This window comes from Ascaphus truei, chromosome 5 (genome assembly GCF_040206685.1).
Source record: "Ascaphus truei isolate aAscTru1 chromosome 5, aAscTru1.hap1, whole genome shotgun sequence".
NCBI lineage: Eukaryota > Metazoa > Chordata > Amphibia > Anura > Ascaphidae > Ascaphus > Ascaphus truei.
This window is the reverse complement of record NC_134487.1, coordinates 29,135,246-29,159,936: the sequence shown is the minus strand read 5'-3', so window position 1 is coordinate 29,159,936 and position 24,691 is coordinate 29,135,246.

The following is a 24,691-nucleotide window of genomic DNA, read 5'->3' as shown; positions in this document are numbered from 1 at the left end:
ATAAATAAATAATTCTTGGAGTCAGGAAGGAATTTATTTTTCCCCTTATGAGATATCATTGGTTGATATGTCACTGGGTTTTTTTGTTTGCCTTCCTCTGGATCAATAAGTAAGTATAGATATAGGATAAAGTATTTGTTTTCTATATTTAGCATATGTTGAACTTGATGGATGTACTGTATGTCTTTTTTCAACCTTATCTACTATGTAACTATGTAACAATATTACAGTTGTATGTTATTTAAAAATGTGTCTCTCTTGTTCAAATACGTTACTGCTTTTTAAACCATATAGATCATTACAATGAATAGCATTTTAGAAATGTAGTTCACTTCACTGCACCCAGAGCCACACTACATCCACTATCAATGTTCCCTTTCTTAAAAATAAAGTGCCCTGACTTGGTGTAGCATTGCTCTAGAGCAGTGGTTCCCAATCCCAGTCCTCAAGGACCGGTAACAGTGCAGGTTTTAAGGATACCCCGGCTTGAGCACAGGTGGTTCAGTCACAATGATTGGGCCACCTGTGCTAATGAGAGGATTGCCTTAAAACCTGCAATGTTAGTGGTCCTTGAGGACTGGAGTTGGGAACCACTGCTCTAGAGAGTAGGCGCAACTCTGTTCCTGAAGTGGCGTTATAAGTTTACAGTATAGAGCAGGGGTGAGCAAAGTTCCTGCATTGCGCCCCCATTGTCTGCTCTCCCCCCTGGGTCAAACCACCCCTTACCTTTGATGCCCATTGCCATGGAGACGCGTGGACCAAAGCCTGGTAAGTTTACAGAGGCCTCGCGCTGAAGAGCCTGGGGCCTCTGTAATTGCCGCGCCCCACCAAAACACTCTAGCGCCCCAGTTTGCGTACCCCTGGTGTAGAGGACTAAAAAGAAATTGCATAAGGATTCCGAACTTCTTTAATTACATCTTCTTTCTCCCTGCACCTGCGTAAAACAGTGGTGGGCAACTCCAGTTCTCAAGGGCCAACAACAGGTCAGGTTTTAAGAATATCCCTGCTTCAGCACAAGTGGCTTTCTTAAAGACTGAATCATGTTAATGCTAGAAAGTTGATGCTTTCTACTGTAACTATCTATGCAATATTAATGCGTATTTTAAATCCTTAAGCCGTGATTATACCTTAAATTGCCCGGCGGCTGAAAAACGAAGTGCATAAATCCAATGTAACCAAACATACCTATCACGACGGCCGCGCAGTTGCCGAACTGAAGGGTGGCAGACTGGAGAGGAGACAGAGGATTTTTTTCTTGGCAGCCAACGCCCGAGTCATGTGAGTGGTACAGCCAATGAGGGTGAACCGCTCACGGCCATGCCTCCCTGTCTCCTCCCGCTGCCTCTCGCCTGCAGTTGAACTGGCCGCTTTGTCGGATCGCAGCGGTGACGTCACCGCATCCTGCTGCCGCCCAGCAGCTCCTGTATAATCATAGCCTTACAAAAGTTGTGTTTAACATTGATTGGGCCACCCGTGCTGAAGCAGGGATATCCCATCATGTACATTGAACTTGTTAATATTAATATACTGTACACATTTTACTGATGTTGCCATGCTTGTACTTTTTGTGAGTGTTTGTAGGAATTAGGGAAGAGTATAACAAGCCATATTTACACATACTGTATTACAAAGATGTACATGTTGCTTAAATATCAGCTATCACACCCTACAAAAAACTAATGGGAAATGTACACATCAATTTAAAATGTCAAACAATGCCTCTATAAGACAGTGACATATTTATCATTATTTCTAAAGTAAGGTTTCTTCAGTATGTTTCTCCTATGGATTTGTGGAATAACTAGGAAGACTTACTTTACAAAATAGACTGTATAAACAACTATTCAATGTAATAGAGAACAGGATAAATCAAACTGGAAATTGCTACATTACCCTAGTATGAAGACATACTGTAAATTACCTCCGAACCTCATTCTAGCATAATGACACCTCAAGGTCATCAACACTAACTATAAATCGCACTTCAACAGAGATGTTGCAGCAAATAGATTCATTTTTCAGGAGAGAAGCACTAACTATTTGTATGTGGCAAACTAATCAATCTCTCACTCACGTTTTCTATGAAAGGAAGGCATACTGAATTTGTAACATCAGGTACTTATTTTTGATATATTATCTAATACAATATTTTTATTAGACTATTTCTTAAATACTGACAGGTTAAAATATATCACAAAGTAATTGTAGCTTTATTGTTTCAGGGCTTCTGAAACAGACACAATACAAAGATCCATAATACAAAGGTGTTTTTTGTTCGTGCAGAATACAAAATGTTTTATTGTTCATCTTTTTACTGCCTTCTTTATCCATATTTCTTTTTTTTTTCCCATGGAGAAATGTATTCATACTTTCCTTTGTGGAACTGCATTATATCATGTATTTTATTTGGCAACAGGGACACTATTAATGAGACACAGCTTCTCAAACACTACGTCTATTCAACTGATAAGTGACTAGTACTGGATTTCTAATCTTCATGTGGCTGCAGCTTAGATTTTGCTATGCTTCTTTTTACCTATTAAATTCATGAAGGACTTCAGTTTGTGAGTTTTAAGATGTGGGAAGCATGTGCACGAGTTCATGAACCATTGTGAAATATGCCCCTTTTCAATCATCCGAATATGCCAAGTATTAGGTCAATGTGTATTTCAATTGTCTTTAATGTGCGATCAAGAGAGAGGGAGAGAGGGAGAGAGGGAGAGAGGGAGAGAGGGAGAGAGGGAGAGAGGGAGAGAGGGAGAGAGGGAGAGAGGGAGAGAGGGAGAGAGGGAGAGAGGGAGAGAGGGAGACAGGGACAGAGGGAGAGATGGAGAGATGGAGAGAGGGAGGGAGATTTTGGTACAGGGCCCATTGACATATACCTCTCAAACACAGAACACACACTTACATTAGAATACAGTATTTTTCATGTACTGTATCATACTGTAGGTGTGTTCTTTTTTGTGCACATGTATCTGCCCATATATTGTATAATGGAGTGTTGGGGGAGATATGTACCACTTTACAAATATTTTCCACCACTGCAAAAACAAAACACCCAAGACATCTTTTTTAGGATCAAGACACCAGTGAAATGGCCAATCATATAATATTGAGCAATACAGATGTATATCAACACAGCAAAAAGTCACAGTATTTAAAAAAAGGATATAGGATAGATGGCCCGGATTAATCTTGGGGTCTGCCCTGCATCTGTAGAATAGACCAATTCCCAAATAGATCTAAACAAAAAGCATAAGTGCATGCCCCATAGTGTATTACCGTTTTTAATACATGAGAAAAAAAACAGACAAGCACAGCCTGTTTAAGTATTGTGTATTAGCACCAAAAAAAACAACATCACTCACTTACATGTGAGAAAACACTGATCGGCGTAGTAGAGCATGGGTACAGGAACCTCGACGTTGAACAAGTATCACATCATAAAGTAAAGCACAAAATTATAAGTCCTAACAGCAATTAGGAAATTAAACTAATATAATTGTAAAATGTATAATTAAAAATAAATATCTATGCCAACCTAGTATATATCGAACACGTAACCATAAAGTAATAACCCAATTGGAACTGATTGACTGGTATACTGTTAGATAGTAAACATGTCAAATTGTGGTATAATATGACAACCTAGTATACAATATATCCAACACACGGGTAACCTAACAGTGTTAAACCAATTGAAACTGAATTGACTGGTACAGAGTAGAGAGAGACAGGTCAGATGGTGGTTTGCTAACTATGCCCAATACATTGTGTACAGGCAACCTAACAGTGTTAACCCAACTGTTACTATATTGACTATGCACTGGTACAAATTAGATACAGGTACAAAAAAACAGAATGCACACAAAGCGCACCAGGGATTAGTGCATGGGCTCAATAAATGGAGATGCAATAAAAAATCCACTAACTGTACATGTAAAGTGTTAACCAAATTTATTAAGCACGTCAACTGACCCCATATATATGACAACAATTAAAACCCACAATGGATTTGAAAGACTAGTTAATAAAAACCCATTATTTCCCAGTAATACATATAAAAACCATAAAATGAGTGCAGAGCACTGGACCAAATGGTCATAGAACAACAGAGCTACTTTCTACTGGTAGCAATACCTATGCAGACCCAGAAGGTAGTTGTGAGTCGCACTGAGGGAAGTGGGGACAACCGGAAGGGGACAGGCAGGCTTACCACATGAGGACGCTGAATGACAGTCCGGACTGCATCCGCATGTGATGCTGGAATCTCCACCAGCACTCCTCCGCGATACAGTCAGATCAGCAGACATCAACAGAGGATCATGTACTTTTTCGCATCAGGCTGTTGAGCATTGCGTTGAGGGTCAAGAGTAGGTGCCGCAGTAAGACAAGAAGGGTGATTCCCGGCAAATGTAAGAAACACATTGTAAGGGATCCTGCCCCTGCTCGCCCGGAGTTCTTGCCTGAAGGAGTGGATACTGTAAGGCAGGAGGCGCAAACTTTTTTCCCTGCGCCCCCCTGCCGGCAGTCCCCTCACCCCCGTGCCCCCCCCCCACCCCCACTCCGGCGTTGACTCTGGCGTCATGACGTCACGTTGCACGTGACAACACATGACCTTGCGGCGTCATTTGATGCTGCGTTGCCATGGCGACGCGTGTGATAAGCCGTCGGAGCCAAGGTAAGAGGTTTACAGAGGCCCTGCAGCTCTCCCGGCACTTAATTTATGTGCCTTTGGGAAGTGCGCAGGGCCTCTGTAAACCCTGCGCCCCCCTGCACTCATTCTCATGCCCCGTCTGGGGGTCACCCTCCTGGGTTTGGCTGGAACTCATTCTTATAGTGCTTTAGAGCATCAAGACAAATTCCTCCCTGAACCTGCAATCAGAATCACCTGCTCTTGGTGTTACTCTGCAGCCTGTCTGTTGCTACTTCCTATGCAGCTCTGGTCTCATTGGCTGCCGGTGCTATTTAACTGCAGCCCTTCCCCCCCATGAAGTTACTGAACATAATACTTTCTCCAAGTAACTGTGTTTGCCAGAAGCAGCTCTGTTTTGCCTGACTTGGCCTTCTGGTGCCTTGTCCTCTTCTCCTATGTTCCTGGCAGACTTTGCCTTTGCCGCGCTGAAGCAGCTACACTTTTCCTCAGTGTTTCCTTTGGTGTCTGCACTTCTCCTGCATCCTAAGGCCTTCCTGCTCAGAACCCCCGGTGCTACTCTCCTAGTTCCTTGCAGACTTCGCTTTTGCCGCACTGAAGCGGCTACACTGTTCCTCAGTATTTCCTGTGGCATGTCTGCACTCCTGCTTTTCCCGTGGCCTTCCTTCCACCCTGTTCCTGTACCCACCATGCTGAAGCACCTACGCTGAAGCATCTTCGCTAATCCACCGCGCAGCAGCACCTACGCTGACGCATCTTTGCTGAAGTTTTTCCCGTTGCCGAATGTTTGCCTGTGACCTCGACCCTCGCTCCTGTGCCACCTGCCTTGATCCTGGCTTGCCTATGGACTACTCTGCCTTCCCCAATTCTGACCCGGCAATTTACGACTACAGACTACGCAACCCGGACACAGCTTCGTGGTCTAAGGTCTGTGTTTTCACATCCCCACCTCAGCCCCACCGTCCGGTCCAGGTTTGTGGTGATTATAAGTGTTACACACATTGATTGTATTTTATTTCATTGTGTATTTTTTTCAGGTTGCCCATTGACTGGCAATGTGCTTATTTATGCCCCTTTCAAGGCATACATAAGCACAGTGACAAGCACTGCATTTTTTGGGAAATGTTTGTTTTTATTTCATTGTAATGTATTGTATTTATGTTATGTTTTTTTAAGGTAGCCTATTCATTGTCATTGTGGCAATTCATGCCCATATTGTGGGCATGGTTTACCACTGTGACAATCAATGGGTAGGGGGGTGGGTAGTTGCCCAAAGAAGGGTGTGAGACCTCCCAGGTTGGTAGCGATGGAGTGGAGTTAACTCCTTAATTACCATAGAGGGTGGGTGATGGGGTATTTGGCCCACGGTGGGTGGTTAGGCCTACCGGGTGAGTAGTGGGAGGGGTTAACCCCTTTATTACCATAGCGTTTACCACAACCTTCCTGGTTGGCCAAACCACCCACTCTGGGGCAAGTACTCCCTTCACCCACCCCTTCTACCCCACCCCCAATAAACCAGGTACTATGGCTCAATCCCTTTCATTGCCTTAGCAGCTAGCCGCTAAGATAATGAAGCTGTTTTAATGTTAATTTTAATAACAGATAATTGAAGCAGGGTGAGGTGAACCGCATTAATTTCAGTCTTATTTATTTATTTATAAAATATTTTACCAGGAAATAATACATTGAGAGTTACCTCTCGTTTTCAAGTATGTCCTGGGCACAGAGTAAAACAAATAATACATGGTTACAAGTACAGTTACATAAATGAACAGAGTATACATTATATACAAGACATTGCGTGCACAGTTAAAGAAAATATATATTATGAGCATATGAAACAGTTACAGACCAGATTAAAGTGTGAGACAGCCTTAGATTTGAAAGAACTTAAGCTGGTGGTGGATGTGAGAGTCTCTGGTAGATTGTTCCAGTTTTGGGGTGCACGGAAGGAGAAGGAGGAACGGCCGGATACTTTGTTGAGCCTTGGGACCATGAATAGTCTTTTGGAGTCTGATCTCAGGTGATAAGTGCTGCATGTGGTAGGGGTGAGGAGCTTGTTCAGGTAGCTGGGTAGCTTGCCCAGAAAGTATTTGAGGGTGAGACAGGAAAGGTGAACTTTGCGCCTAGACTCTAGTGATGACCAATCTAGTTCTTTGAGCATTTCGCAGTGATGTGTGTTGCAGTTGCATTGGAGAACAAAACGACAAATTGAATTGTAGAGGGTGTCAAGTTTGCTAAGGTGGGTTTGAGGTGCCGAGCCATATACTATGTCTCCATAGTCAATAATTGGCATTAGCATCTGCTGTGCGATACGCTTTCTGACCAGGAGACATAGGGAGGATTTGTTCCTGTAAAGTACCCCTAGTTTGGCATAGGTCTTTGTTGTCAGGGTATCAATGTGCATCCCGAATGTTAAGTGGGAGTCAAACCATAAGCCCAGGTATTTAAAACTAGTGACAGGTGTTAGGGTGGTGTTAGCATTGGTTCTAATCAGGAGCTCAGTCACTGGAAGCTTTACAAATTTAGTTTTGGTCCCAAATACCATTGTTACAGTCTTGTCAGTGTTTAAAAACAGTTTGTTTTGGGAAATCCAGTTTTCGAGTCTCAAAAAGTCAGACTGAATTATGTGTTGAAGGTCAGAGAGGCTATGGCTGTGTGCATATAGGATTGTGTCATCTGCATACATGTGTATTGAGGCTTCCTTACAAGCTGTGGGAAGATCATTAATGAAAACTGAGAAGAGTAGGGGCCCCAGAACAGAGCCTTGCGGGACACCACAGGTGATATCAAGGGGGTTGGAATTAGAGCATGAGATGGATACATGTTGGGATCTTCCTGATAGGTAGGACTGAAACCAGTTTAAAGCATGTTTCCCTATTCCAGAGCTCTGGAGTTTGTTAAGCAGGATAGCATGATCAACTGTGTCAAAAGCCTTTGCAAAATCTAGGAATACTGCACCAGTGAGTTGTCCCCGTTCCATTCCACACTGGATGTCATTGCAAACTTTTAGCAGGGTAGTTACGGTGGAGTGTTTGGGACGAAACCCAGACTGGAATTGGCTAGGGAAATTTGTCTTGGTGTAGAAATCGCTTAATTGGGAGTGGACACATTTTTCCATGACTTTGGATAGAATTGGGAGAAGTGAGATTGGCCTGTAGTTTGAGACAGTATTTTTGTCCCCACTTTTGAAGATTGGGACAACTCTGGCAGTTTTCCATATCTTAGGGATATGGCCTGCAGACAGGATTGAGTTGACTATGGACGCAATTGGTTTGGCAATGGCTGGGGCACCAAGTCGTAGGAACCTAGATTGTAGTAAGTCGGGTCCACATTGGCTGCTTAGTTTTAGTTTGAGGAGCGCTTGTGTAATCTCCTCTTCAGATACTGGGCTAAATTGAAAATTGTTGGCAGTGTTGGGAGGGGGTGAGACTGTAGGGATACTCCCACAATGAGATTCATGTTTGGGGTTTGTGCTGCATTTCGCTAATAAGTTAGTGGCATACCCCACAAAGTAATCATTGAATGCATTTGCAATGTCAGTGGGGTTTGTCAGAGTAATATCCCCCTTAGTGATATTACTTGGTTGTTGATGGTTAGGAGGCTGGAATATATTGTTGATAACCTTCCAGAAGTTAGCTGAGTTTGATGTATTTTGGTGGAGATTGTCAGAGTAATATTGTGCTTTGCATGCCTTGTTTGCCTTGTGCACATGTTCCGCATGCATCTGTAGTGATTGAGATCCTTGGTAGTGCCAGTTACTTTGTAGCTTTTCCACAAGGCATCCCTGAACTGGTAGAGTGCTATAAGGTCAGGTGTAACCCATGGAAGGTGGGCCCCCCGTACCCTTATTTTGCGTAGTGGAGCATGGGTATCGCAGAGTTTTAAGAACTCGGATTGGAAATAGTCAAGCGCAGAATCGGGGTCGGGAATTAAATCGATTCTGTGCCATGGGCAGTTGGTAAGGTCATCCAGAAACTGTTGTGGGTTAAAGTTTTTTAATGTTCTAGTGAGGAGAACTTTAGGGCTTGAATGGGGCGGTTTAATTTTCCTTACACAGTACACTATTGCATGGTCACTGAAAATGTCAGGAAGGATGCCAGAGGATTGGATTCTGCTGGGGTTTGATGAGAGAATCCAGTCTAGCAAGGAATGGTTATGCGATTTCAGGTTTATCCGTGTGGGTTGGGAAATGAGTTGTGATAGGTTAAGTGACTTGAGTTGTATCTGGATTTTGTGGTTTTTAGGGTCAAGCCAATTGAAGTTGAAATCCCCTAGAACTAGCAGCTCACTCTTCTCATTCAGAGAGGAAATGGAGCCAAGAAATTGGGTGATATCAGTCAAGGATTGTAGAAGGGCTTTAGAGGGGCGGTAGATGCCAGCAAGCAAGATGGGCTTAGAAAAGGGGAGGCAGATTTTGCCAACTAGAGTTTCAAAAGAGGGTGGACTTGGTGGGCAATTTAACAGTGTAAATTGTAAGGTGTCTGCAATATAAAATAACACCCCTCCTCCTCTCTTTGACCTATCTCTCCTAAAAATGGAGTATCCCTGAATGGCGATATTTGCATCAGGGGTTTTAGGGGATAGCCATATTTCTGTAAGAACAATGGCTTTGGGTTTATGCATAAGGCACCATGCCCTTAGTTCATCCAGTTTGGGCAGCAGGCTCCGGATGTTTATATGGGCGACAGATAGCCCTTTTTGGAATTTAAAGGTGGAATTCTCAGGGGCATGGGACAGAGCTGAAATGGGAGGACCTGGGTTAGTTTCAATATCACCTGCTAAAGAGAGTAATAGTATGAGTAGAAATTTGGGTAGTTGTTTGCAAGTTGTATATTTGTGGTGTTTTCCATTAGAGTGAGCAGTGGTTGGTGTGCTGGTTTTTAGAGTTCTCCACCAACATTCAGTAGATAGTGCAAGGCTTTTGAGTAGTCCAGGGTTTATGGTGATGTTGGGTTTGGGCCAGGATGGAGGAGTTTGTAGTGGATAGAGGGAGTAACATCTCCATGAGGCCAGGAGAAAGAAAAAAGTTAAAATACATAGCAGGTTCATGATGCCCGAGGTAGGCTGTGCTGCAAGGAGCTGTTGTGAGCAGAGTGGGTGTGAGCAGACTAACAGCAGGTGTGTGCCTGTTCCTTGTCAAATGTTTAGCTGTATTGCAATGCTAGAGTCAGTTCAGGGTTTCAGTGTATTGTGCAGTCAGTTTTGGGAGAGGCTGCAGTAAATAAATTGTAAAGGGGTGGGGGGTTGAAATAGGCATGTTAGCAGGCTTGGGATCATAGTGTGATCTGAATAGCTTACCGTTTGTTGTCTAGAGTAAAAGAGTGTGCAGTAGATCCAGTCCCCTCTAGTCAAACTGTAGTCTAACTGTATTTATCACTTAAAAGCTCACTATAAATGCCTCACTGTCTAATGCAGTTCCTGCCCAATGCAGCAAAGGTGTTGGTATTATACAGATAAAACAGTCACATGACCCTCCCCCTCCCCAATCAGTCAGCTTGTTCCATTTGGTCAATTAACAGCACAGAGTTAAGAGGGGAAAAAAAAAAACTTTTTACATTCAAACATACTAACTTATATCAATTCTACAAGGCCAGATTCAGTCTTTTGGACACAGGGTTTCAACATCAGGAACATTCTTATATCAATTCTACAAGGCCAGATTCAGTCTTTTACACAGGGTTTCAACATCAGGAACATACTTATATCAATTCTACAAGGCCAGATTCAGTCTTTTACACAGGGTTTCAACATCAGGAACATACTTATATCAATTCTACAAGGCCAGATTCAGTCTTTTACACAGGGTTTCAACATCAGGAACATACTTATATCAATTCTACAAGGCCAGATTCAGTCTTTTACACAGGGTTTCAACATCAGGAACATACCTGTGAAGAGAATGCAATTAGATCCATGTCATATCAGCTGAGGTTATTGGTTATTGGTCTTGCATGAAGAAAGTGGGTATATTAACTATATATATATATATATATATATATATATATATATATATATATATATATATATATATATATATAATCAAAAAATAAATAGATGATACCGTTCTGTGGCTAACGAAATGCTTTTATTTGTGCGAGCTTTCGAGATACACTGATCTCTTCTTCCGGAGATGTTACAATGAATGAAGCAAAAGGTATACTTAAAAACAGTGTCTCTTGGAATGTTATCTGTGCTGTTCCTTCCCCCGGTGTGGATGTGTTTTATGGCTAGAGGTGTCAAAAGGTTACTGAAAGCAAGTGAAGAAAGAGTGTGTATGTATATCAGTGTGAATAAAAATGAATGGAGAGCCCACAGTATATACAGTGCTTTACACAAGGTGTGTGTGGAGTGGGAGTGGATATAAATGGTGTGGGTGGGTGTGGAAATGTGAGTTTGTAGCACAACTAAAAGTGTGTGTGGATACTTAGTGGTCCCTATTGGTGTATAGGGATGGAAAAACAAGGAGTATTAGTATGTGTGAGAGACAGCTGTGTGTGCATACATATAGCACAGTATGTACAGACATGGCCTTTAGCGCTCATGGGACGAGAGTTCACTACTGTCAGTAATGACTCATAAAATTTTGATCTCTGTTTAGGCCACTGCTAAGTGTCCCAAACAGTTGCATAAATTTGTATTCATGCAACCGTCTCTCTTTCGGGGTTTTAAGATTACCTTTGAGTATGGCAACCCTCAGATCGTTCATCTTATGGCCAGATCATGGTACTGATACCTCTACATGTATATATATATATATATATATATATTAACTGTAGTCTAACAGTATTTATCACTTAAAAGCTCACTTTAAATGCCTCACTGCCTAATGCAGTTCCTTTCTTGTTTCTTGTTGACCCTCTGCTTCCCGAGTTACCGTGTCACGTGACCGGGACAATTAAACGCACAGGAGATACTGGCACCCCATACTCGGGCCTTTAACTCGGGAAGGAGGGGTTCTCCGAGGCTGAAATGAACACGGTTCAGCTCAGAAGACCCCCTACTTCAAAACTCTGTTATTAAAATGAACATTAAAACTGTGCAATCGCCTGCAAGAGCTGTGCAGGGAGATGAAGTGCTCTCCGTGCAGATCTTCCAGACTTCAGTTTAGGCAAACACGAGTAGTGCAATATGTCTTAGGGGGACAGGACATACAAAGTAGTGCCATGTTGATTTTTTTACCGCACTATAATTATTATTATTTTTTCTAAGTGAATACCAGTTTGACACACATTTCTTATAGTACAGTAAGAACATGCAAACCCGATCGGCAATGCAGTGAACTTATCGAAGTTTAGAGAATAGGTCTCAGCAACAGTGGACAACAATAACACAAATTGACCCTGCCATGCTATAATATTCCAACTGGCAAAGTATGGCAAGCTGCAGGGGACATACAATAAACAGCATATTCCTTCCCCCCTTACTGGAAATGTTATTTAAACAAAACCTTCTCTAACCCAATGCAATTGAACAATTATCTTTAGAGAAATATTTAGAAACATCTCCCATGTGTACCACCCGCCATGGTCAAGTTATACAATGTATCACACTTCAGATGAGTGTCACTCTGGTCCTCTTGCTCCTGCTGCATATTTTCTTTCTCTTCACTAAACAGACAGTTTAATTTTCTCGTATTTCCCAGTGGTTGTGTGCTGAGACGCAAGGTTTTTATTTTGGTTTGGGTGGGTCAGGAATCCTTTAATCCCAACCCGCTTTCTTTAGCTATGATCTAATTATTTTTGTCATTTGTGAGAAAATCATTATTAGACAGAAACCTACAATTATAATGGTAGATACACATCCCCACTCTTGCCTCTTGCATCTTTTACAGTATCCCTTTAGTTTTCCTTCTTATTTGGGTATAGTCCATACATCCATTTCTCTCCCTTTTGCATTTGCTGCCACATTCCTTTTGATGGGCTCTTATTATCCAGACTTAAATCTGTCAATCGGGGATAAGAGAGCCCAGCACTCTTTTTGAGTGAGTTAATCCTCTCCCATCTTATTGCTCTATGACCAGTCACATAATTACTATCTATCATCATTTATTTTATGCAACCCTTTATTTTCCATCACTTATATTAAAGTATACTTTTGTAGTAATTAATGTTATGCCTTACTTGTTAAGAGCCTACATTTTACTTAGAGCTGGCTAACAGCTTCCAACACACACCTCACACCTTCAGGAGAAAAAGATTCCTGGGGCCATATTTATTGGGGCAATAGTGTCACCCAGGCATTTATGGATGATAATTATACCTAAAATATCCTTTGACATTAAAAGAAATGCATGACGGGGGGAATAGTCTGTGGTACAGAAAAAATTACAGTACACTTTCACTTTTTTGTTAAACTATAACATTATTTTGATTATTTTTATTATTATTATTATAATAATAATAATTATTATTATACAATGATTTTTCTTGAAGTCCTGTTGATATTGTTCACTTGATGTAAAATAATGGATTTGGAAATTCGGATTATTTATGCAGAACTGCTGTTTTTTGAAACACAGGCTTTTTTTACCTTGTTACTTTACAAATCTTGCATCATACTAACTAAAGGGCAAATAATAAAATAGTGTGAATGTATTCCATGCCTTTCCAATCTTTCCGTGACATGGAAGCAGGCCTGGTTTTCACTAAAGAGATAAATTATAACCAGATTTCACAGATTCTCTCCATGGCTTTAGTGATTTACTCTATAGAAAAAGGAAGAAACATGATACATTCAAAGAGGTTAATGGATTTACCTTTCTAGAATACAAGGGAAGCCTAAGATCTATTTGACTTTGAGGATTTCTGAATCCTGAATGTTGTTTTTTATCATCAGGGTTGTTAACAATGTCAGAAATGTGCTGACATGAGGGAAAGATTCCACTCTGTAAAACTCAGTGGCAAAAGACTATTGATATTTTACCATATAGTATTCAGCACATTGTTTTATCAGCATCCAAACGCATATGCTTTTGATATATGCTGCCGAATAAATATTCTGCTTATAACATTAAATCATTAATCTCCATTAACCAACTAACCGAAAATATTCAGTAAGTACAAAAGTCATGAAAGATTTGTATTAGAACAAAAAAGAAAACATTGTTTTTAGATACTGGACACATAACTCATAAGAACTTGTCGCAATGTCTGGGCAAAATTTTCAATGTGGATTATTTTTAATTCCATATGTCTGGCACACTTAAATTCCCAAATATTCAATCTTAACTATAATATCAATTTACACAAATTGTCACTGTGCCAATCTAGCATGATTTGACAGAATTGTGCTCTGTAATATTTGTAATTCTTTTTAGTACCAAAAAACAGTTAATAAAATCTTAAAATTTCCTGAAGATTAATTTGATATATAGTGGTGATGTAGTATCGGTAATGTATGTCTCGACATTTCAGTGAGTACTTACTTGTGTAATTCAGTTATCTAGTGCAATGTTCTGGTTGACTTTAGGATGTTGAAATATACAATTATGGATTTCATGTTGGTCCAGTTAAAGGGATTACTCTATCCCAAAAATCACTGTACTCAAATTTTACATATTTCTACCCCTTAAAAAATACTGAAAAATGTTTTTGTTGAGAATGTTCTCATTTTTGTAAGGTATATTATGAACTGCCCAACCAAAATCTACTTTCTAATAATTGTTTCTTTGGGTTACACATAATATTGGTGATCTTATACTATTCGTCATTCAGTAGAAAACTATATTTATAATACTGCATAGGTGAATGCTACATAATTGGCTTTGTGGATATGAAGTCATTGAAATTACTGAAGTCATTCAGCGGGTTCTGGAACACACACCGCAGCGGATTTCCAAATCCGCCGCCCTTAGGCACTTACATGTGTCTGCCACCTATGTCTGCCGCCCTGCTTCCCCTTCTGACTTCAGCGTCCAATGATGCTGCGGACGTCACCAGCGTGACATTGCATGGCATCGGGTTAACATGGTAATGCGACATCTTTTGGTATCGCGACATCATGGTTGCCATGGCAATGAGACGCCATGTGACGTTTGTGACATCCGCCGCGCCATTTGACCCTAGATTTTGAAGGAGAAGTAGGGCGGCAGAATGGAAGTGGCCGGCACAGGTAAGTAAGTCCTTTCCGATAAGGTCCGATAGGCCGAGAGCCTGGCAAATGCAAATGGGGGGGCGGGCATTTTTTCTGCCCCAAAATGTTGCTGCCTTAGGCCCGGGCCTAATGGGTCTAATGGGAAACTGACACCGAATATACATGGGAATGAATAGCTAAATAAGAGATCTCTTCCCCCCCCAGGGCAAGGGTGGAGATGCATTTGCTGCTGCGACAAGAATGGGAAATATATAGATGGTTTTTTGTACGCATTAATTTTAGATTTTTTTTCAGTATAATTATTTGGGCACCTGGTTTTTAACCAGGTTTAACTGCACAGTAGCTCATACATAGCACATTTAGCTTCTATAGTTTAAACCTTTAGGCACCACATATATATCCAGTGGCGGATTTCAATTTTGCTGCCCATAGGCACTTAACTTTTTGCCGCAAGGGCCGCCTCCTCCTTCTGCAGCGTTGTGGCATGAAATGATGACGCAATGTCACATGATGACATGTTTCCATGACAACATGAAGCCACGTGATGTCACGTTGTCATGGCAAAGCGGCGTCATGTGACGTCAGAATGCTACGGAAGGAGGAGGGCGTTGGAGGAGGGCGTTGCGAAGGAGAAGATAAGAGACTTTTACCGAGGCCCCACTCTCTCCCTAGTCATTCATTGGGGAAGAAAGCGGGGCCACCGTATATGGGGGAAAAAAGAGAAAAAAAGAACATTTGTCACCCCAAGATTTTGCTGGGCCTAATGGGAACTTCTGCATATATGTCACTGCATATATGTCATACAACCCATGCTATTGGCTGCAGATTATTTGTTTCCTCTCTTTTCGCTCTATGCAGGGGAAGAAAAACATAAGACAGTATGATATTCGTAGTGTAGGTCCTACTGAAATGTGTTTACTGTGACAAGGTTGTAGGCTTAAAATATTTTCGCCAAAGTATCTAACTAAATTACCCACATTTATGAAGAAAGAATATAGATAAAATGCATAGTGATGTACTAAATGATTTGTCAAGCTTAATGTACCATTGGGGCCTTTTGTATCTTGTTTTATACATTAGGTCAAAAACTCAGCAGCACTCCAAATGACACAAATATATACAACTAGCTTTTGTTCCCGGCTTCGCACAGGGAATGTAATATTGAATACATGTCCCCGGTCCCCGCTGCCGGCACATCTCCCCGCCCCTCCCCGCTGCTGGATGTAGTGCAGGGTGAGATTTGTCTCTGTATGTGTGTGTCTGTATGTCTGTGTGTGTATATGTGTGTGTGTGTCTGCCCGCTGCAGAAAGTCCAGTGAAATTTTTGTTGTGCTACGTGGTGCCGTTTGTGAGATTTCGATGCTTCTGACATACAAACAAAAAACAGACAACTTAGAATTATAGTATAGATGTAGTGGATTTGGGTTTTGAACTTCCTAACACTGTGTATGTCAAATGTCATTGAAATGACACCACTTCCTACACTACCATAACTCGATTTCCACTGTATTTTATTGATAATAGAGATGTGCAAATTTATTTGTGAAATAAATTGCCATTATTTTAGCATTTTCTTATTGCAAAAACTGTACATTTTGCAGAGTCCACAAACATTTGCGAACGTAATAAATATTTAAAGCCTAAATTGACTGGTTATTTCAGAATGTCAAAAAGCTTGCATTGCTATTAACAATAACTAGTCAACAATGTTAAGAAAAATGGCAGCTGCCTCTGGCATACTCACACACGCACATACACACATGAATGTCAAGTTATTAAATTAACAAACCACTGGTGCACAAAAAGGTCATATCATTACCAATGATCACTAAGATAATTTTCATGACTTGATTTTATCTTAAAATATAACAGGAGCTTAATGCTTCAAACCAAGAGACTCACTAGGATTTTCATAACAATTCCTCAGAAAGCATAACAAGAAATCGCTAAAATAGCCCTATATACAGATCCATATACTTTCAGATTTGGAGTCACAAGATTACTACAGTACTACAGAACCACAATGAGAAAAAAAACAAATGATCCAAATCTATGTTTCCAAAATATTTCCTCAGGGACCAAAACCACAGGTTTAAGGAATCACCAATGCATCGGCAACCATGTAAAAACACCTAATTTGTACATTTGCATATTTGTATATGAATAAAATGTTGGGTGTTTGTCTCAGAAACCTGGTATGACCGGGGTTCCCTGAGAAAAGATTTAGGAACCACTGATTTAAATACATTGGGGCCTATGCTATAAGCGTTGATAAGCCACTTATCGAGCACTTATTGGCCAAAATGGACTATGTGTAAGGCGGTGGCCATCTTGTAGTTGGTGCTGCCGGAATAGGATGTCTTGGCTATTCAGGATTTCCTCCGCGAAATGGAGGCAGTGTGCTTTGTCCTGATGGAGCCTGTGAATGGAGAGGTAGTGTCCAGGGAGCTGGTCAAGCTCCTGGACTAGGCCAGACCTATTCCACCTAGGCCCCAGGCCATCCCTCCACCTCAGCAGAGTTTGTAAGGCCTGCCTACAGCAAAGAGATTCTCCCGGTAGTGATAGACAACGATGGAGAAGGACCTGAGTGGGAAGAGGAGTTTCCCCAGCGGGAGGTTTCACCACGTGGCATGCCAGACATGAGGTATGAGGGGCTATTGTCAGAGACCCTGGAGCATGGGACCCTACTGCCGCCTTAATGCTGGAAGCATCCCCTGGTTACAGGCTTGTAACCAGGAAAATAGAAGTGCACCAACACTGACAAGGGGAGGGTAGTGCTGCCATCATATGTACACTTGGGAATGGTTGTTCTGATGGACACTGGGTTCTACGTGCCCAGGGCCCCATCAGTACTGTGGGGGGAATATTACTCTTTTTGTTGTTACCTGCCTGTCTATTACTGTGTCTGTGTTGCTATTATTGGGAAAACTGTGGGACCACAGTAAAGAGTTGTTGCACATACATTGTTCTGGTTGTGATTATTTGGGATATACCATATAGGTACAACTCTTTACTGTGGTCCCACAGTATTCCCAAAAATAGCAACATAGACACAGTAATAGACAGGCAGGTAACAACAATAAGAGCAATATTCCCCCCGTACTGATGGGGCACTGGGCACATACTGTAGAACCCAGTATATATAAGTTCCCGTGAGGAGCTATCCCACCTACGCTGGGATCCTCATGGGTGGAGGTGCTGCTCCAGCCACCCCAGGCTCCCCAGGAGGGAAGGCTTAGGCCTTCTGTAAGCCTAACAGGTAGCACCATAACACTATTATCTGTGGTTTCCCTTAGGCGTAGGAAAAGGGTGTTACATACCCTTTCCTAATTTTCTTGAAATGACTTCATATTGGATCAACAATATGGGGACTATGCAGTAAAGGTTAAAAAAAAATATTGCGGGCCATTTATATCGCCGTTTTTGGAGCGTTGCTGAACCAATTCCGAAAGCCTTCATTACCTGTCATAGCAAAATTCCCAAAACGAGCGAGTTGCTGCCAGCGATAGGATCGACCTTCTGAAAAGGCCTAACCCGGTGGTTCATTTCGGCTGCAGAGAGAGCTGCTCAGAAAGAGCCACCTCTCCCAGCGAAAATCTCGCCCGAAATGTATGCTTTTTTAATATACATTTTATTCCTAGTGTAGATGTGCAGGGGGTCTCCGGAGCAGAACCGCATTGGTTTGAGGTCCTGGGACTCCATGCTTCCCGAGATAGCCCCTTTATGGGGTGCCGGTATCTCCTATGCATGTAAAATGTCTCGATCACGTGAGGCGGGACATTTCCATGCATAGGAGATACCGGCACCCCATAACGGGGCCTGAAACTCGGGAAGCAGAGGGTCCCCGGACATAAAACCAATGCGGTTCTACTCTGGAGACCCCTTGCACATTTAGACTAGTAATTAAATATATATTAAAAAACATTTACTAAGCATCAATACACCACACCCCGTGCCCCCCATGATGTTAAACCATGACTTATTTTTTTACATATAGGATACATACCCCAGACAAACGGGGTCCCCGGTGGGCAAGACAGGTGTCCACAGGCCCCACAGTGCACCCTGGGGTGCACACTGGTGTCCGGGGGCCTCCGCGTGGTCCCTGCTAGGTGCCGTGGGCCTCCAGGTGGTACCCGCGGGTCACCATGGGCTCTAATGGGGTCCACGGGTGGTCCCTCAGGTGTCTGTGGTCCCCAGGTCATCCCCACAGGTGTCTTGGTGCCGTCGGGTGGTTCCCACAGGGGTTTGGAGGCCCTAGGGTGGTTCCCATGGGGGTCTGGGGCCCTCGGGTTGTCCCTGCAGATCCGCGGGGCCCCCACAGCTGTGGGGCTCCCGGCTCTTTCTTGCAGGTGTCCCCCATGGGTCCGCAGGTTGTACCGGTGGGCGTCCGGGTGTCCTCAGGTGGTCTCCATAGGTCCGCGCAGACCTAAGGTACCAACCCTGTATGTCATCAAATAAAACAGGGCCTACATTTAAATAAATAGACCCACCACCACCAAACACATACAGTACAGTAATGGGCAAAATAACTATTATCCAGATATGGATTATAGATTATTTGCCCATTATTAAACACAACATTAACCAGCATAAATACACTAAATAAATACAGTTCTACTTACCACAGCAATATAAAGGGCGTCCTCATCAGGATACTGCAGGTTCCTGTCCTCCGTTGCCAGACAAGAATACATACATAATAAATACATTCTAATGGCCCCTAACACCTTAATCACCTTAGCGGTTAATAAACGCTATAGTAAATAAGGGGTTAACCCTCCCTGCCCCGCTACCCATCCGTGGGGCCTAACAACCCACCCTGGACCCACTATACCCACCCTGTACCCATTGTGTAGTATAGTGGTATAACATACCCATATAATAATATGGGCATGATAAGCCTCTATAGCACTCAATGGGCACCCTAATCAAAATACATTAATGCTCAAAACACACAATAATAAAACATTACAAAACTCCAAAAAAACACAATTTACTAAATAAAAACACTAGCAGCTAATGCAATGAATACAAGCAATAACAGATCAACAATGAATTAATTAAACCAGGAACCAATCAAACCAATTAATTAATAAAACAACAATGAATTAATTGTTCCAGTAACCAATCAAACCAATTAATTAATAAAACAACAATGAATTAATTGTACCAGTAACCTTCAAAGAAATTAATTATTAAAAAATATCTGAAACACAACCATTCAAAGCATTAGCCAACACAAGACATCATTAATTAAAACCAAAAATCAATCGCCAACATTTTATTTAAATAAAGCAGCAAAATACCAAACAATTACATCCACATAATAAACTGAAATCGCAAAAATCACCATCACTACAAAGCAAGAAATGCCAAAAAAATATTGTCCTAATAATGTATTTATCTGAACCCTAAAGTGGTACAGATTAATACATTATCAGTCAATGTGCAAAAAATAAAAAATAAAAAAATACTGTTCATCCAATACATTCCTGAGGAAGCAGTAGCAGTAGCGAAACGCGTTGAATCGATTGGCAGAGTCTGACAGACATCAAATCTTGCGTCTTCAGAGAGCACTGGCAAAGCTTGAACAGCTGGAGAGACCGCACGAGCACTTCCGCCCTGAAGCGAGACATTGCCGGAAGTGACGTATGTGGATGCGGTTGCACGCGAGCCGGGTAGCTGCCAGGATCTCTCTGCATTTCTACATTTCTCTCCCACGAATGTTACCCTTGCACAAAATGTGAGTGCATTTATTTATCTTTGCGTGTATCTCAATAAATGTATATTATATACTAGCAATATTGTACCATTGTTGTTCTTTCTCTCTTTCTCTGATGACTACATGTGGAAGTACTGCTATCATAGATAAGATATCCAGAACCTAAACCAGGGTCTATTCAACCGTGTCCATAGATTAGAGGTGGAGGAAACAGAAAGAGCTCCATTCAGAGAGAGAAGAGTCGCTGTTCTGCTTGTATTTCCCTTACACTTGTGAGTGAGACATATTGCCTATACTAGATAGGGTCCATTACCTATTGGCTGCACAATATTTTGTTATTTCTTTTTTTCACATATATCCACGAGGATTATCAGCGAACGGTCCAATACAAGGGTTTTTTGAGCAGCTTATTTTATTACATTTGTTGTATTAGCAACTTTATTTGGGAACACATGGTGGTGGTTGTTGTTTATCACACTAATTATAATCACATTATTATTATTATTATTTGTACACTATCACTATCACATTGTATTTTTGGTGATTACACCAATTATGTCAGTTTGCACTTTGTTCACTTTGTTACATTAACGCGCCCGGTACACTTTTCTCTTACTGTATCCAATGTAAACACCTGTAAAAAAATACATTTACAAACATGCAATATTTTACTAACCATTAGAAGCGCTGTCTCTCCGACTCCCGGGGAAACAGGAAGCTCACGTACCAGGAATTAATTAATTAACTTTTACAGTGTCTTTTTTTAATTAATATTTATAGTGTCTTTTTTAATAAGTAATTATAGTGCATTTATTCCTCTTTTAGAAGGTCTGTTTTTTAATATATGTTTTTTAAAATATGTCTTTTAATATATATATGAATGTTTTTATTCATAGTATCTATATTTATGGCCTTTTAATATATATATATATAAAATATATATATGCCTTCTATGTACATGCACTGATTTTCTTCAGGTTTCCATTTAGATCTATTATGAGGCTCATAATGTTATATTTTTGCGTCGTGTGTTTCTTATTATATTTTTTATTATATCATTTTATGAGTAATGTATTTTTATTATATAATTTCATTTGAATACTCCCCCTTTTAGATTTATTTAGTATTTAACGTTCCGATTTGTCTTATTTATCTAGTGTGTAAGTAGGGCTGATAGTGGAGATACATTGAGCCTCATGTTAGGGCTGTGACGTTTCTGATCGCCTCCCCTTTTGGGACTATTTAAGCATGAGTCACTGCCATGTATCCCTACACCCCTGAAGAATTCCATACCTTGGATGAAACGCGTAGGGTTTTCCTGTGCGCCCAGACCTTGTTGAAGCAGTCAGTTCTTTTGTGGACTCTGCTGTGATATCAGCTGTTTTCGCTGCTGCGCCCTCCCGCTTGGATACATCTGCATTATACTGACTATCACGCAGCCAGAAGATCCTCCCCCCCACTGTTGGATAGCTGAGGGAGCCGGTCCGTGACGTCACACGCCGATCGAGTGCGGAAGCAGAGGACGTGTAACAGCTGATTGGAGTCCACCATACAGCGTCTGAACCCAAGTGGTTAAACTGCTTTTATATATTCGGGAGCATGTGAGTGTGTTGGAGCCTACTTGCTCGATTGTATTTTATAAGTAAATTGTGTTGCACTATTTTTCTTTCTTTCTTTTTCTTTACATATGCTCCCCATTTGAGATTCCTTGTGCTATTTCCACCCTGGAGAGGAAGTTTTTTTTGCGCTTTGTGTCCTCCCCCACACGTACCAGGAATGCCTCAAACAGCATCCGATGCCATCCGCCATGAAGATCCGGATCAGGTACCCAAATCTTCTTTCTTCTATCTTTAATCAGCTTCTTCTATCTTCATCTGTCATTATTTCTTGATCTTCTTAATCTTTGGTGACCCCCGGGGTGCACTGTGAGGCCTGCAGACACCCGTCGGGCCCACCGGGGCCTCCCATCGGTCTGGGGTATGAATCCTGTATGTTAAAAAATAAATCATGATTTTACAGTATGGGGGGGCACAGGGGGTGGTGGTGTATTGGTGTTTATAAAATATTGCAATGTTTATTGGGGCCTATTAGGTCGGTATTGGGGCTGTTGTGTGTGTATTGTTTTTATTGTGGGTAGGGGGGGGTTGGTGAAGGGTGTATTAGCCCAAAGACGGGCGTTTAGGCCTTGCAGGTGGGTAGCGGGAGCGGTTAACCCCTTCATTACGGTAGCGGTATTAACCGCTAAGGTAATGAAGGGGTTAAGTCCACCCACAACCCCCCCCTCAAGGCCTAAACACCCACCATGGGCCAAATACCCCCTTCACCCACCCCACTACCCACAATAAGCCTGGTACAGGTGGTTAACCCCTTCATTGCCTTAGCGGTTAACCGCTACAATAGTCATATACGTGCATAACTGATGTAAATAACGCATTTGTAACAGGCTCTACAGTCTCCCCACTTGCGCACAGCTTCGGTACAGGTAGGGAGCCGGTATTGCTGTTAAGGACGTGCTGAAAGGCGCATGAGTGAGATGCCGTTTGCCTATTGGGCGATATGTCCTTACTCGCGAGTGTACTTAAAGTGAGTGTCCTTAAACCGGGGTATGCCTGTACTGGGTTACGTTTATATTTTAATTCAGATTGAAATCTTTTTAAAGGAAATGCATTTAAAATAAACACTTAATGGTATATTGGGTAACTTCTCCTCAAATCTTTATTTACCCACTGTCCAAGATGCAAGACTGTATGCAGGGGCCAAATAAATGACATATTCTTTGTGTACTGATGCCAAGTGGAACACATCATCAAAATGCACTTATAAGCATTAATATTAAACCAGCAAAAGCCAATTGCATACTTTAATATTGTACATCGCCCTCGTAAATTTATGGCTCTTATATCTTTGTGAATAAGGAAGGGTCTGTGTCTGAATTCTTTGTTGTTAAGTTCACACAAAAACTGTCAAAATATTCATGTATTTTGTCAGAATGTTGGCCCATATTTACGAAGTGGTTCTATTCCATTAGACAATCTTGTGTTCTTCAGTTAGCAATTTAGGAGGTGGTTCTACGACAATGGGACAGGGGGTGTTAGTGAAAACATATGGTTCTCAATTCTCACACAATTATCTTCAAAGCAGACACAGGCAGGAAATTGGGAAATTAAAATGAAGTATTGAACGGACACTTGTCTTAGAGGATTGTTAAAAACATGTTTTTTTTCTTCTCATTTTGTTTAAAATATAAATATAGCTATATACTCCAAAAATATTCTCTGGAGTTTGTTATGTCTGATGCACTTTCACAGAGGAGATACCAACGATGCGTACTGGGAATACAAGTTATGGAAAAGTAAAGCTAACAGCTAAAAGATATCATAGAAATAAGTAAAGCCATGCTACAGTATATTGGATGAGATGTTATATTAAGCAACATGTACTAATATCTGCAGAAAAGTAAATGAGTGCATGATCTGACAGAAAGGTTGTATATAGTATGCAAGCGTACCTAAAGAAAACAAAACATAGGGCCTCATGCAGTAAGCGTTCATAAGCCACTTATCGACAACTTATCGGCCAAAGTGCCTACTCCGATTCAGTAAGCCTCGATAAGTGGGTGATAAAGGCCTGAATCACCCAAAAAACTTTTAAACAAAACCAAATCGCCGACATTTCTGAATGTTCATAAATGCGCGATTAAGTGGGGAAAAGGTAGTGCTTCACTTTAAGTACATTTTCGCTTTACATACATGCTCCGGTCCCATTGCGTACGTTAATGCGGGGTATGCCTGTATGTAGTACATAGCTCTTTAACTGCCCTGTTATGTGTTTCATCCCATCATGTTTCAGTAAAAATAACAATGTTTCAAAAATGTCATATTGTTCTTTTCTACAGTACTTATGAATTAAAGCTGCAGTTCAGTCTTTTTTAAAAAAAATGTTTTAATTAATTGTTTTAATTCAATAGTTTTATGTGGGCAATCTCTAATTACCTAAAGAACTGTATAGCTGCCAGTCAATTCATTCTCCATGTATTGATCGGCGAAATTTGGCGACATCTTTAGATATGGCATATGTTTTTCATCTGCTTCTGTCAGTCAGTGGAAGCTCATGAATATTCATGAGCACTCCTGCACTGACATGTGCAAGAGGGAGGGCAGGGCTGACAAAGGGGTGTGCCAGAGCTTGTGACAGGACATGAAGGGGCAGTGGCTTTG